The 14,858-nt window shown below is 36.8% G+C and overlaps 1 long non-coding RNA gene across 2 annotated transcripts; it reads right to left on the reverse strand.

Annotated features, from left to right (window-relative positions):
* Positions 1-511: 511 nt before the first annotated feature.
* Positions 512-1,807, reverse strand: LOC131644866 (uncharacterized). 2 transcript variants are annotated; one of them, XR_009296731.1, is made up of 2 exons: positions 1,243-1,807; positions 512-699 (listed from the first exon to the last, which is right to left on the reverse strand). It is a non-coding gene; the product is annotated as an uncharacterized LOC131644866 (long non-coding RNA). The 2 variants fall into 2 exon arrangements; XR_009296732.1 differs by having other exon boundaries at positions 512-703.
* Between the last annotated feature and the right edge of the window lie 13,051 nt (positions 1,808-14,858).

Raw genomic sequence — 14,858 nt, forward strand, 5'->3', positions numbered from 1 at the left:
CGGAAACGGCTCGATACCCATAATTACCGTCGGTGCCAACATCAACTATATTATTGTCATACCCCAATTTTTGACCCTAAGATCCCGCATCGTAGTTTTTCTTAATCACATCAAGATCATGTGTGAGATTCTCTTGTGCCTTTATCATTTCGAGCTCACCTACAGGGGAATCACCAGGCACCTCTTTGTTCGTATTTCTATTTATTTATAGTTGTTATGTTTCACTAACCATCAATCAAAATTCAAAAAAATATGTCTTGTTTATTTTGTTTCTTTATCAGACAAGGTTTGAGGATCAAATAGTTCAGGTGATGTTTCCAATCAGGTTTCAGAGGTTTGAACTGTGGTGATGCTAAGAATTGATTCAACAACGTACATGATCATCAATCGACTGATGTCAAGTTCTTAAGAATTTATTTTGGTTCAAGGAAAAGCGCATGCATGATTGTTAGAAATTCGAGGTTCAAGCTCCTTAATTACTCAAGAATTCAATTCTAAAATTCAAGTTACAAAAAAAATTTATGAAAGTTCATTCAAGATTTGTAAAGCAACAAGGATTCAAATCAAATTGGTTATAAGTTCTACAAAGTATCATTACTTCCTAATAGTAAAAGCAATTCACCAAATGTTTTTGAGAGCATGTTACTTGAATTCTCCAAGCTTCATCTACGGCATTATTTCTCTTGCAAGTCCAAGATCCTTCCTTGTTCACAAACATCATCATCAACACATGAAAAAATAATAAGAGGAGTTAGCAATGTCGACACCAAAAGCAACAAGAACAAGTTCATTTCTATAATCAACAACAAAAAGAAAAAAGAATCAGTCCAATAACATGTTCAATATTCATACAATACAAGCCCAAATTTCACACGAGATTAACACTACAAAAAAATGTGTGTTGCAAGCATTCCAAAAATAACAAAGTGCAGTTAACGGGTAATTTTTCCAACAAGCAAAATTCAGAGTTGTAAGGCCCAAAAGTCAGCCCCAAGAACATTTATCAGAATCGAAAGTAGACAGCTTCAAGATGATTTTCGTGGGCCTCAAAGAGTGGAAACAAGCCATATTTTATGGAATTTTTGGATAACCCGATTTTGTTCATAAGCCCATGGATTGACCACACTGCAAAGTTCAAACTCTGACTATATATAAGCATTCACTCAGACTGACACAGGACTTTTACGCACCGACAAAAATTCAGAATACTCAGAGCAAAGAAAAATATTCCGAAATCCTTACCTCATTAGAACTCGCCGGAAACTTCATACCTTCGCCGGCATCTTCAAACCTCCAGCGTTTTCTTCCTCTGCTCACATCAAAAGGTTGAGAGTTACTCTCTGATAACGATTCCTCCCTTCAATTTCTGATTGTAGTGATATTTACATTTGTTTAGAACTTAAATCTCGAGCACTTTCTTTTTAGATTTGTGCTTGTGAGTCAACTTTCTCCAAAAATGAACCTGATATTTGAAATGAGGGCGGAAAAACGAACATAGTGATGTTATTTTTTTTATTTCTGGATTTGTTTGTTTCCGGCCGCCGCGCCAGAATAGCTCCGGCCACCGTTGAGCTTCATAAGCCCCACCGTGTTTGGTTTGGTTTTTGTGAAGTTTTTAATATTTGTTTTGTTTATAAATAATGATAGGATGAGAGAGATATGGAGATATTATGTGAGAAAGAGAAGGAAAGTTATTAAATGATTTTTGTTTTAGTTTTTTTTAAGTGAATTCTTTGGCTTCCTCTTTGAATGTACCGAGATTTTTAGAGATAAGAGAGGAATATCTCTCTTTCCAAAATCTGACACCTTTGCAATCTTTAATAACCATTTATTTTGACTTTATGGCTTTCGTTAATGATTTTATGGCTTTTGTTTTTTTTTTCTTTATGAAAAGATAGTACCGTTAGGTACTTTGAAGAAGTGTTTATTTTTTTTAATTTTCTTTCTCCTTTCTTTGTGATTTGCGCGGGTTGCTGTGTGGGTGACTAGTGCCCATCAGAGCATCTTTTCCTCACCGGAGAGAAGATGATCAGAATTGTTATTCTCTTTACTTAGTCTAATGTATTTATTATGTACTTCTGATCTGGACCTTTCGATGTCAATACTATGTTGAAGTTGATTAGATCAGATGGTTGAGATTTATCTGTTTTAATAACTCTTTTATTTTAATATTGCTTTAACTTGAGAAAGTCACATTAATTTCGTTTTTAGTCCAAAAATTATGAAAAAATTCACAAAATTCTCTTTTATTATTTTACACCTTGTGTTTTTTTTAGAATGTTATATTCTATTTTGGTATTTTATTTTATAAAATTCTCTTTTATTATTTTACACCTTGTGTTTTTTTTTAGAATGTTATATTCTATTTTGGTATTTTATTTTATTGTCTCCTTTATATACTCTTTATGTAATTTGAATTTATTTTGATATATCTCTTCTTCTACTCCATTTCTTCTTTTCTTTGAATCACAAGTTAGAGACCTAATTCCTCTCTAATATCAATGGACTTAGGGCGTTGATAGGATGAAAATCCAAATCCGCAATATTAAGTGATTGAACTTAGAGATGGAAGGAGCTTTTGAATGTGGTTCCATCTTTCATTTCTTTTTATTTTGGTCGATGAAAGTCTTCAACGTCATGTGGATTCTTTTGGATTCTTAATGAAGACGAGATCGCTACCTTTTTTCATTTTGTGCGGTATTGCTTTTGGAGAACGATCTATATATTATTTCTCTCGCATGCATTAGCACAAAGATTGTTGACCGGCCTCGTTGTAGGGTGACTTCTACATAAATCACTTGGCGATCTGCTTAACATAGCGCAACATTGTTCCTAAATTGAAAAAGATCCAATATGAAAGAGAATTGTACGTGGTTGATTTAAGACTTATGGAAGTTTATCGTGTAGTCGCTATGATTTTAGCAAGCTTCTGATAAACTTTCATTGAATTTAAATCTGAGATCATCTTTCACTCACCATCGATCTTCATTACTAACAATTTGATGATATACTTGACAAGTTTCAAGATGGTCATCTTTAACATTTAACAATTGACTTTAATTTCCGTACTTTATTATATTGTTCTTTATATTTTTATTGCTTTATGCTTTACTTTATCATTCATCATGTTTATGTTTCCGCTATTTTCCCTTTGTCCATCTGGACACTTTTATGTTTCTGCTATTTTCACTTTGTCCATTGGGACGTTTTGTTTATGTTTCCGCTATTTTCATTTTGTCCATTTGGATCATACTCTATTTTTGTGCTAAAACATTAATAATCAACTTAAATCATAAAAAACACTTAAGGATCTCTATGGACTTTTGGTTACTATCCCGAGCATTTGGAGACTTGGACTTCTTGGACTTACTACCTTTAGACCTGTCACTCTGTTGCTATTCCGTATGTTATTCTGTCTGGCATTATTTTGTTGTATGTTTGTGTGTAGGTATTTCCTTGAAAGCCCTTGATGGTTAATTCTAAGGCGTCGTGATAAGGATTTCGCCCATATACAGCCGTTACTCTGCCCGATTTTCGTTAGAATTTTATGATGCGTTCAAGTGGTACTAAAGACAATAAGTTCATCTGGATCCCCAAGTGGTAATATGTTGGTTTAGTGTTGGTAGTCCAAAGGATGAGAAATCTACCTTGACTCTTAATGTCAAGTGTTAGCTTCTTATTTGGTTAGACCGTTCTTTTCCTTAAACTTTTATTTTACGCATTAGGATAGTCTCTTCATCTCTTGCCCCCTTCTTAGATTTTCAAAATCTTCTCCCTTTTTACAAAATCTTCTTATGTTTGCAACCTTTTTTAAAAGCTTTTTTAAAAAAATATCTTTTGCCCTGAGTGGCTCTTTTCTTCAAAGTTTAGACACGATTAATTGTTGTAGTGAGTCGCGATACCCCACAATTTTGAAATTGATTGAGATGATGGAATCTTTTCCACGTGAGAGAGTTAGTGGCATACTCGTTGATTTTTATCCGAGTTGGGGCCCTTCATTCATTTGTGATGCAAAGAGTCCATTTGTTCTCATGCTCAAGATCAATGGCTGAGTATTTCTCTCCGACGATGATAAAGTGTTTATTCCGTTTTAAAAATCTTTTTCCCTTTAAGCGGAACTACATTCGCTCTAACTTCTCCATTGCACTAAGGAGGTATGTAGGCACAAGATGTAATGTCTTGCCGAGCGTATTTTAAAAAATCTTTTATTTTGCACACACATAACACAGATTTTCAAAAAGGTTCCTGTGGAGTACCACAAATATGAGGGGTGTTAAAACCTTCCCCTTGTATAATCAACACTCATACCTAAGATCTCTTTTTGTTTTAAACTTTGGGTTTTCTTCGTTCTTTTCCCTTTTCCTTTGGAAATAATAAAGCGCGGTGACGACTTTCACTGAAATAATGAGTCGAGTCAATCGATGGCTTCGATCTCAGATTTTCCCCGCTACGATTATCAATATATATGTAAGCATAAAAAGCGGCATCTCATCAATGTAGATCATCAGAGGTTTTTTGATCGGAGGTGTGTGCGACGACTTTGAAATACGTGCTCCATTGTTAGCACTACACTTTTACTTTGGTGTGGGTGAATCGGGGATCAAAGCATCAACATGTTCAAAATAAGAAGGAAATTGTTTAGTTGATGTATCGTCTTAGGTAGTTTTCGGCCTTTTAGGCGCACCTTTGGTTTTAACCGGTTGAGATGGAGGTTTCAAATCGGTGGTCTCCGGAAACACAATTTTTGGCAATCATTCCTTTATGTGCAATTTCATGGTGTCGTCCGCTTTAGAAAACTTATCCATTATCTCTTCCAACTCGTCGGAGATGGTAATTTTGGATTCACCCTCTTTCGCCGACTCGAAATCATCAAAACGGAGCTTTTTCCAATGGCCAATTACTTCATCCATGCGTATCGGGGAATTCAACTTCATCTTTTTAGAAAGTATACAAGCATATGGAAGCCCATAAGTTTTTCTAATTGTGCACCCACATTTTAAACTATCCGGACCCGTTGTCTCCGCCCTCTTCGCTTCATGAAAAATAAAATTCAATCCCGCACGAGATATATTGTAAATCAATTGCGAGAATAGATTTTTCCCTTAAACCGATGCTCCGCAACCATCTTGCTCCGACCAAGCGTTGTTTGAATTTCATTATGTTGATTTTGGATCATTTGGTTCACGGTGTCCCATCCCCTACACAAATCCCCCTTGCTATCACCCAATCATTTCTTCAACGCCGCATGTGCAAATTCAGCTTGGTTAGTTATAGTGCAACTAAGATGTCTAACTCGGTCCGTCCAAGCACAAACAACTTTTTCTTTTACTTTTTCAAGGATAATACTATCGACGTAATGACAAAAAGTGGAGAATCCAACACACAATGTACGGAATTGAACCACTTTCTCGTTATACAATTCTTCAGAATGTGCATCTAAAATCTCCCTCCATGCGGCCATTATCTTGTCCACCACAACCCCGACTTTGATGATGTTTCTGTTGTCATCCTTTCTTTCTTTCATGCGAGCCGCGAGTTTAAGCTTAGTTCTCACATTGCATGTTATGTGATACCGACAATGTAATGTGGTTGATGTCGGGAAGAAGGTACCGACCGCATTCATAAAATCATTATCTCGGTCGGTCACGATGGCACTAGGCACATTATTTTGATCAACCAACAAAGTCTTACATATTCCCAAAGCCCATGTAAAGTTATCTTCTTTCTCACTTTCCAAAAAAGTAAATCCAACTGAAAATATCTTGTCTGTGGTCACACCAAAAATTTCTAGAAGCGGAAGCCTATACTTGTTGGTCTTATACGTCAAATCAATTATAAGAACGGTTGGAAATGTGTTGAACAACTTGATACTCTTGGGATGAATCGAAAATATGTCACGCACCGTAACTTTGTCCTCACAAGTTCTGAAACTTGATACATACTTGTTATCACCCAAAAGTTTCAAAAGGTGTTACATTTTTTATCTCGGCCCCATTTTCAAGACTTTAAGATTGTACCGTTCATTGTATACTTGCTTGATATTTGAAACTCTATCCGGTTTTTTTATTCAAATTTGCAAGTATGTTTCTCAATGCAACTTTTATTGTCGATAATTCAGAAATAACATCCTTCTCTTCGCGAGACAACCGACACGCAATTTGTAACATCTGAAAATTCGATTATTCGCTTAATTTAGACGTTTGGAGTGTTTAGTGAAATTTTTGTATTTTGTGACGATTTAGTCAGTATTAGTTCGGGATAGCGGATCGATAACTAATTGAGATTTTTAATGTTTTTACTATTAGAAATATTATTAGAGTGTCGTGTATTTTTTGGGAATTTTCAGAGCAAATTAAGTTAGACCGTAAAATATGAGGTGATAAGTAAATAGGGAATTTTAATAAAACAAAATTTAGTTGGGCTGAATGTTGTGTTGCCCGTGTGAATTAGTTGGCCCAAGGTGGAATTATTTGATTTATTAACAGAATATTAGGTGTTATATAAGTAGTAGTAGTGAAATAAATTAGGTTTTTACATAGAAAAGAAAAGAAGAACAAAAGTTAGAGCACAAGGGTTTGGAAGGAGAGGATACGAGAAGCGCAAGCCGGAACCAAAAGTTAGGAACTCGATTGGATATTAGAGGCGATCTCCATATACGAGGTAAGGATGGGGTTCGAATTATATAACCGAAAATATGATAATTAGTATGTAGGATTGGGATTGTATAAAATCATTTTAAGAAAAATTATAGAAAATTGGGTACATGAAGAAGACGGTACCGAACGGAGACAAGGGGAGTGTGCGGAACGGCACACATGGAAAGTATGGCATGCATAGTGTTGAAGAAGTGCCGAACGACACTTTATTGTAGCTGGCATTTTTCTTTTTTTCTTCTTATAATGAGGTTATAACATATATAATAATAATAATAATAATAATAATAATAATAATAGTTAGTATATTAATTAGTAGTTTTAGATTTATATATATATATATATATATATATATATATATATATATATATATATATATATATATATATATATATATATATATATATTAGAATTGAATAATCTAATTAAGTTAGTATATATGTATATATGTCTAGTAGAATGGTAATAAAATGGTAGAGATATTTTAGTGGCAGTAAAATAATAGAGTTGGTACTAAATAGTCGAATTAGTAGATTTAGCGGTAAATTTAGTTATCCGGAATTAATTGAAAATTGTAGAGGTAATTCGTATATGTCAGTAGGCGATCGTGATTGGCTTGCTTTGTGAGTTATGAGAAGTATGTTGTTTTTTTATTTTCCTAGTGATTTCTCAGCGATGTCTATATATTGTTGTTTTATGCGAAGTTGTAGGATGTTTCAGTGACGATGTATACCTCTATTTATTGGTATAGCGATGATATAGGCTTATGCCTTTGTGACGATGATGTTGTTTGTTGTGGGTATTTGTTGAATTCATATACATATGCATTTTTGGCGATGGCCTGGATTGGCAAATTAGTGACGAAGGCTTATGCCTTGATGCCTCGGTTTAACTGGAAATTGGCGATGGGGGCTGAAGCCCTGGGTACCACATACATGTGCATAGTTGTGTCGCATTTTGAGTCGTTGTGAAGTTAATGTTGTTATGAGTTGTTGTTGATATAAGTTGTGTTGGTTTGAGTTGCGAAATAATTATTGTAATTATTGTGATAATTGTTGTTGCCGATGGTTGTTATAATTGTTATTACAAATTGTTGCTAGTTGTTATTATAACTGTTGTTTGAAAGTGGTGATAATTGTGTGATTTGATCTAATATATTAATTATCATACTTTTGTTTATATTTTTCGATATCTCACCCCTTCTGCTGATGTTTCCCCTACCATGGGAAACGGACAGGTACTCAAGATGGCGGTGGAAGTTTGAAGTGATTTTATGAAGTCTTTAGTTGCCGTTATTCGAGTTGGTGTCTTGCTCTGATACGTAGCAATTGGGGGGATAAAATGATTGTTTATATTGTTTTGGTTTAAATTGTAACTTAAGGTTACCGGGAAAAGATACTACGACTTGATTTGAATATTTATGAAGTTTGATGATTCCGCTGCGGGCTGTTACATAAAAAGCGCCTTTTTATGTAACAGCCCGAGCCTTCGGCGTTCCCGGCACTGTCACCTCACGATCTTCTCTACCCCCTTACTAGTAGAGTTTTTGCCTTAGAGTTTTTGCCTTTTGTGGGAATTGTCACCTCACGATCTTCTCTACCCCCTTACTAGTAGAGTTTTTGCCTTTTGTGGGAATCGAACCCTGTACCCTGGGGTTCAAGTACATGTTCATTCCATTCCCACTACCATTTGAGCTAACTAGCTCAATTGGTAGTGGGAATGGAATGAACATGTACTTGAACCCCATGATACATGGTTCGATTCCCACAAAAGGAAAAAACTCTACTAGTGAGGGGGTAGAGAAGATCGTGAGGTAATAGTGTCGGGAGGGCCTTGCGAGGGGCCTGTGCTGTTACACACTTGGATGCCCGTGTAGATTAATTTCTAATGCATGATTATGAAGTCCACAAATGACGCTAAAACGCCAAAATCCATCAATCTTACAAGTTACGCGCAACTTAAACGGACATGCACACTTTCTCGATCCTGTGTCATCGTGTTTTAACATCCGATTTGTTCGCTTTGTTCGTGCATACTGCCCACCCCTCTCGCAATTCAACACAACGAAAGCTTTCCTTTTACTACTTCCATTGTCGGACCTTACTATCATAATGCCAAACCAGCTTTATTTCGGACCCAATCTAGCAAATGTTCACGACAAGCGAAAATCATATCATTTGTAAATTGTGGTTGAACATCCACCGCAACGGCAATGGTTGCAACATCGTTAACTGGCTCATTAGGCTTAACATCTACGTTGACCTCATTCGAGACTACTAACTCATTGGTGAGAATGTTGTCCGGATGCACCATACCTTAACAAATGCAAAATAAATGAATGCTGTGAAAACAATTTTTTAAAATTCAGCATTAGAGCTTATTTCGGAAGTTCACTTCCGAAATTTGTTAGGTGGTATATTTCGGAAGTGCATTTCCGAACTAACGCAGTTTTCTTCATCTACAAATCAGCAATAATGTAGTGGAATAAAATATGAAATGAAGATTATTTACCTCAAATTGTGGCTTTCTATGCCCTCTTTGGTATGATCAACCACTTGAAACTTGATTTGGAGACGAAAAATGGATTGAAAATTATGGAGGTTTTGGAGAGGGTTTGAGTTTTTGTTTGGAGGAAAAAGAATGAAATAGTGAAAGAGGAAAAATGGTATATTAAGGATTTTTTCCAAGATGTATATCCGGAAAAACACCTGACACTTTAAATCCAATGTTTAAATTGAAAATAAGTGTTTTCGAAGATGCATTTTCGAAAACAACCATTTTTTGGTGTTTTCGGAGATGCATCTCCGAATTCTAGAAAATAGTGAAAAAAAATGAGTTCGGAGATTCATCTCTGAAGTCAGGGGTATTATGGAATTTTAATCAGGGGTTCTCACCCGAGAGAGGTGGATAAAAAAATTGTCACTTCAGAAGGTGGTGTTTGAGCCAAAAATGGGTGCTGCAAGCAAAACGAAACGGGCCTCACTCAACATATGATCCCAACATCAGTTTGAAACAAAAAAACCTAAACATAGGAGAAGACATTCCGCCCCCCAATAGTTCAAATCAAAGCGCCTCTCTCCTCATCTCTCAGGATTCTAAAACCAAAACCTCTGCTTCCAAGTTTAAACTCTCTGTCAACCGCTCACTCTAATCTCTCTTGCTCACAAATCTCACGATTCTCTGTTTCTATTTAATTTCCAGAAATCGATAACAAAGACTCTCACAATAAATCCTCATGTCATTTAACAATCTCATCATCTATGCTAGCATTCTCAAATGAAACTCAAACACACAACAACAATTTACGAACAACAAGTTAAAAGGAAAGGAGAGAGGTGTTGCAGGTTTCTCTTTTAAATCGATTTGCGCGTTGGTCCTTTGAAGTCGTAAGTGCGGACGTTGAAACAATATTGTTGTGCGTCGTTGCGGATTGAAGATGAACAAGATGGTTGAAGATGCGTCGAACGTTGAAGATGCACAACGCGTATCTGCTGAACGGAGATCGTTGAATGAAGAACCCAAGTCGTGACGCATTGATGGATGATGACTTGGTTGCGAATCTGTGTTGAACCGGTATTGGTTGTTGATGATGACCGATGATAATAAGCGGATTCATGCGTTACGGTATGTGCCGCAGGTTACGATTCATCGAAGGCGAGTTCAGTTTGAATATATGTTTCGGTTTTGGATTTTGAAATGGTTTTGGTTTTGTGTTGGTGGTATGAGAAAGGTTTAAAGGTGTGTTGAAGTCGTTAAGGTTAATGGATCAGGTTATAATGGAGGAAGAATGTTTTGACAGAATTTCAGTTTTGATCTTGGAGGAAGTTTTGAGAGAGTTTAGCAGAGTAACAACACTTTTTCTTCCTCTTCTCATCTCTGTGGTAATGAGCTTCTTATATAGGAGAATGAATGAGAGGGTAAGATAGAGATTTCATTAGAGATTTGGATAAGAATGAAGGGAACAATTCTATTATAATGGAGAGGATTTTGTGGGGAGTGGAGGATGAAAAATGGGGGAGCAAAAGCGTACTATTTTGAGGTGTGAAGAATTGGTGAGGAGAAAGTTGTTTTGAGTTTTTTCTTATTGTAGTGATGTCATGAATTGGTATTTGGGTGATGTCGTGGAATTTGGTGAACAAAATGAACTCGTAATGAATTTTTTTTCTTGCTGTATGACACGTGAAAACTTGTGGCATGGGACCAACATTTGACTCATGGCTCAAAATGAAAACATGGGCTTTTGAAGAAAAATCTTGAATTGGGCCTTCAACCTCTTGCACACTTTTTGTAATTGGAACCTATTAAAACAAAAGAACAATGCATATATATGGCAAAATATATTTTAACTTAAACAATAATTAAAATTCAATCTAAAAAATTAAACTGAGTTTTAATTAATATTTAAATTAAAAGTTTAAAAAAATAATAAAATGCATATGAACATTGTTGTTACTATCATACTATTTAACATTGTTATTTGAGATTGAGGAGCAGAAGATTAGCCAACGCCAACGAACAATACTAAAGAAAAAGTTCAATAGTAAGATGGTTAACCCTCCCAACAATAATGCAGAACAAACTCCTCCTTTGATTGGAGGAAACGCAGTTGCTGTGACCACAATCGATGCTATTCAAACTAATTAGGGTACACCAACCATTCCCACAACAACAGTCTCGACGACAATTCCTTCGGTGACAGTTTCGATGGCCATACCTTCGAACGTGCAGAGTATACCAAATGTTTCTTTTGCAGCGACTCAAGATCAATCCACGACCCCTAGACCCCTAGGATTCAACGTATCTAGGTCATTTACACCTGGATTTTCGATCCTCATGTGTGATCCTCTATATGGAATGCCAACATCTTTTATGGTAGACTTACATAATAATATGTCCACATATATGAATCCTTTGACTTCAACATTCTCACCATTGCAAGGATCAGGTTCTGGTTATAACAATTTGAATTAGAATATTTGACCAACAGAATTCCCTAACCAGTTGCCTTCGCTCACCATGAATATTGCTGCAATATTAAGGCAACTGATGGTTGAGAGCAATCACAAAATGGTAGGGGTACTTGCTCAAAAAATGAGTACTATATTCAACCCATTAATCCAGAATGAAACCCAGAATAATTTACAAAGTGCCCAAGAGAACCAACAAATGGCAGCGCAAATGGAACGAATAATAGATTTCCTTGGAGCTCCCAGAGAGACAGTTCAACCATACTTTAACAATTTCCAAAATCATCTGAACATGCTAACATCAACGTCTTGCAGATACATACTAATACACACCTGGTGATAACATCAGAACAAAATCTCTTTACACCATCATCAACGCTTTTTATTCTTGGAATCATACTCGTCTCTTCGGATTTCTAACTCCGACTTGTGATTCAGAACGTCCCAACAACTTCAACAAAATTTTCTATCACTCAAGAAGATCCCACACAACATCCACAGTAACCTTTCACTTAATCATTGTTCCTATGCCAACATCTTACACAACGGTTACTCAAACTGATAACTTGACAGTTTCTCGACAATGCTGAACATAGAAGACTACCATTTGTCAATTCCATGAGGACAAACTATCTTCCGGAGGAAGACTGCCATTTGTCAATTCTATGCTGAGGAATCCGAACTATCTTCTTAGAGAAGACTACCATCCGTTAACTCTGCGGAGGAATCTTTAAGCGAAATGAACTATCTTCTTGAAGAAAATTGCCATTCGTCGACTCTGTGGGGAAATTCAAAAGCGGACAAACTGTATTTTTGGAGAAGATTGCCAACTATCGACCTGTCCGAGAATCTTGGCTGGGGAATCCCAAAAGTGACCAAACTATCTTCCCGAAGAAGACCACTATTGTTGACTTTGATCGGGAGCAACAACGGAAGTGAGTCAACTATTTCTTCGAGGGAGATTACCATTTGCTAACTTGCTGGGGATTTCTCAAAGTAAACAAACTATCTTCCTCTGGAAGACCACCATTTGTTAACCTCTTGGGGAAATTCGGATGTATGAACTTTCTTTCTTAAGAAGAAAACCCTTTCATGACTTTGCAAGGGGAGCTTGAGTATATGCCCAAGTGACTCGGGCAATAACAGGATCAAAGCCTAACTAGACTATGCTAACCATGCAATTATGTAAAGCATGCATAAATGTTATGATGATTGTAAAGTGAATGTGAATTGAATTGTCGCGGATGCGAAACCCTATGGTACGACTTGACTCTTTGTTGATCAGAAAATGTCTTCTTCTTGAAAAATGTAGTTTGCACTCCATCGGGGATAACTGGTTACTGGTTGTCCGCTGTCCGAAGTGAGTGACATGACTTGGAGTGAAGATCCGTTATCGGGAGATGTTCGCAAAGCGACCTCATAGGGAAACCTGTTCCCGGAGTCTCAACCGTTCTTGGAGCAACTGTTTGCATTCTTCCTATTGTTTGTAAACCTTAGAAAGAAATTTCACCTTTTATTTTGCCAGTAAATTCATTTTATTTATGAAAACATTTGTTGCAAGAAAATGACTATTAAACTTAAAAAAAATGCATTTTAAGAAACTGAATAAGATTTGATTGCAAAGAAAAAGGCACAAAGCTCAAATTATTATTTATGGAATGGTAATCAGCCAAAGGCTTGATTCCATGGAGTATTTACAAAGTTGGAAATTGGTAATTTTTGGGAAAAGGGCTACGATGAAACGTAACGACCATTATCTCTCCCTTCCACTCTGAGTTGTTCTGTATTCGTGCTTCGTAGAAGATGACCTGCTGATGATGAATACTCCGCTATGGGTTTTCTGAATGATCAAGTTTGTCCAGAACACAGTTACTTGCCATATATCCCTAACTTTTGCGTAGACTACCCCTTTCGGGTTTTAAGTCTACCAGGATTGGTTATATATATTTTTTTATGTCTCTAACTTTTGCCTGAATCGCCCTTTCGGGTTTTCGATTCACCGAGATGCTCTTTTTTGCCTAAGCTGCTCTTTGCGAGTTTTCAACTTAGCGAGCTGTTCTTTTATTTATTTAGGCGAAGTATTTCTTGACTGCGTCGACGTTCACAGGACGGGTGAATTCTTCTCCATCCATAGTCGTGAGTATTAAGGCTCCTCCCGAGAATGCTCTCTTGACCACGTATGGGCCATCATAATTGGGAGTCCATTTGCCTCTCGAATTTGTGAGAAAAGATTGAATCTTCTTGAGTACAAGGTCGCCTTCTTTGATTGTGCGAGGTCGAACCTTTTTGTCAAAAGCTTTCTTCATTCTTTGTTGATATAACTGTCCGTGGCATAAAGCTGTCATGCGCTTTTCTTCGATTAAGTTCAACTCATCGAATCTGCTTTGACACCACTCGACTTCTGTTAATTTTGCCTCCATAAAGACTCTCATTGATGGGATCTCAACCTCTATGGGTAAGACTGCCTCCATGCCATATATAAGGGAGAAAGGAATTACTCCAGTCGAAGTACGTACAGATGTACGGTAACCATGAAGAGCAAACGGGAGCATTTCATGCCAATCTTTGTAAGTGATGACCATTTTCTGAATGATTTTCTTGATGTTTTTGTTAGCTGCTTCTACAGCCCCATTCATCTTTGGTCTGTAAGGAGATGAGTTGTGATGTTCAATCTTGAATTCTTCACAAAGTTCCTTCATCATTTTGTTATTCAAATTTGACCCATTGTCAGTGATTATCCTGCTAGGAATGCCGTAGCGACAGATGATGTGATTCTTGATAAACCTGACGACAACTTGTCTTGTGACATTTACATATGAAGCTGCTTCGACCCACTTGGTGAAATAGTCTATGGCTGCCAAGAGGAAGCGATGTCCGTTGGACGCTTTTGGCTCGATCATTCTGATCATGTCAATTCCCCACATGGAGAAAGGCCAAGGGGAAGAGAGTATGTTGAGAAGAGATGGTGGCACATGAATTCTATTGGCGTAGATCTGACATTTGTGACACCTCTTTGCATAGTGGTAGCAATCTGACTCCATCATCAGCCAATAATATCCTGCTCTCAGTATTTTCCTTGTCATGGTGTGTCCATTGGTGTGAGTACCAAAGGAACCTTCATGTATTTCTCTCATGAGTGTTTCTGCTTCTTTTCTATCAACGCATCTGAGTAGAACCATGTCGAAGTTTCTCTTGTACAGAACATCTTCATTCAGGAAGACTCTGCCAGCTAACTTTC

The sequence above is a fragment of the Vicia villosa genome, linkage group LG1 (assembly GCF_029867415.1).
Source record: "Vicia villosa cultivar HV-30 ecotype Madison, WI linkage group LG1, Vvil1.0, whole genome shotgun sequence".
In the NCBI taxonomy this organism is placed as follows: Eukaryota; Viridiplantae; Streptophyta; class Magnoliopsida; order Fabales; family Fabaceae; genus Vicia; species Vicia villosa.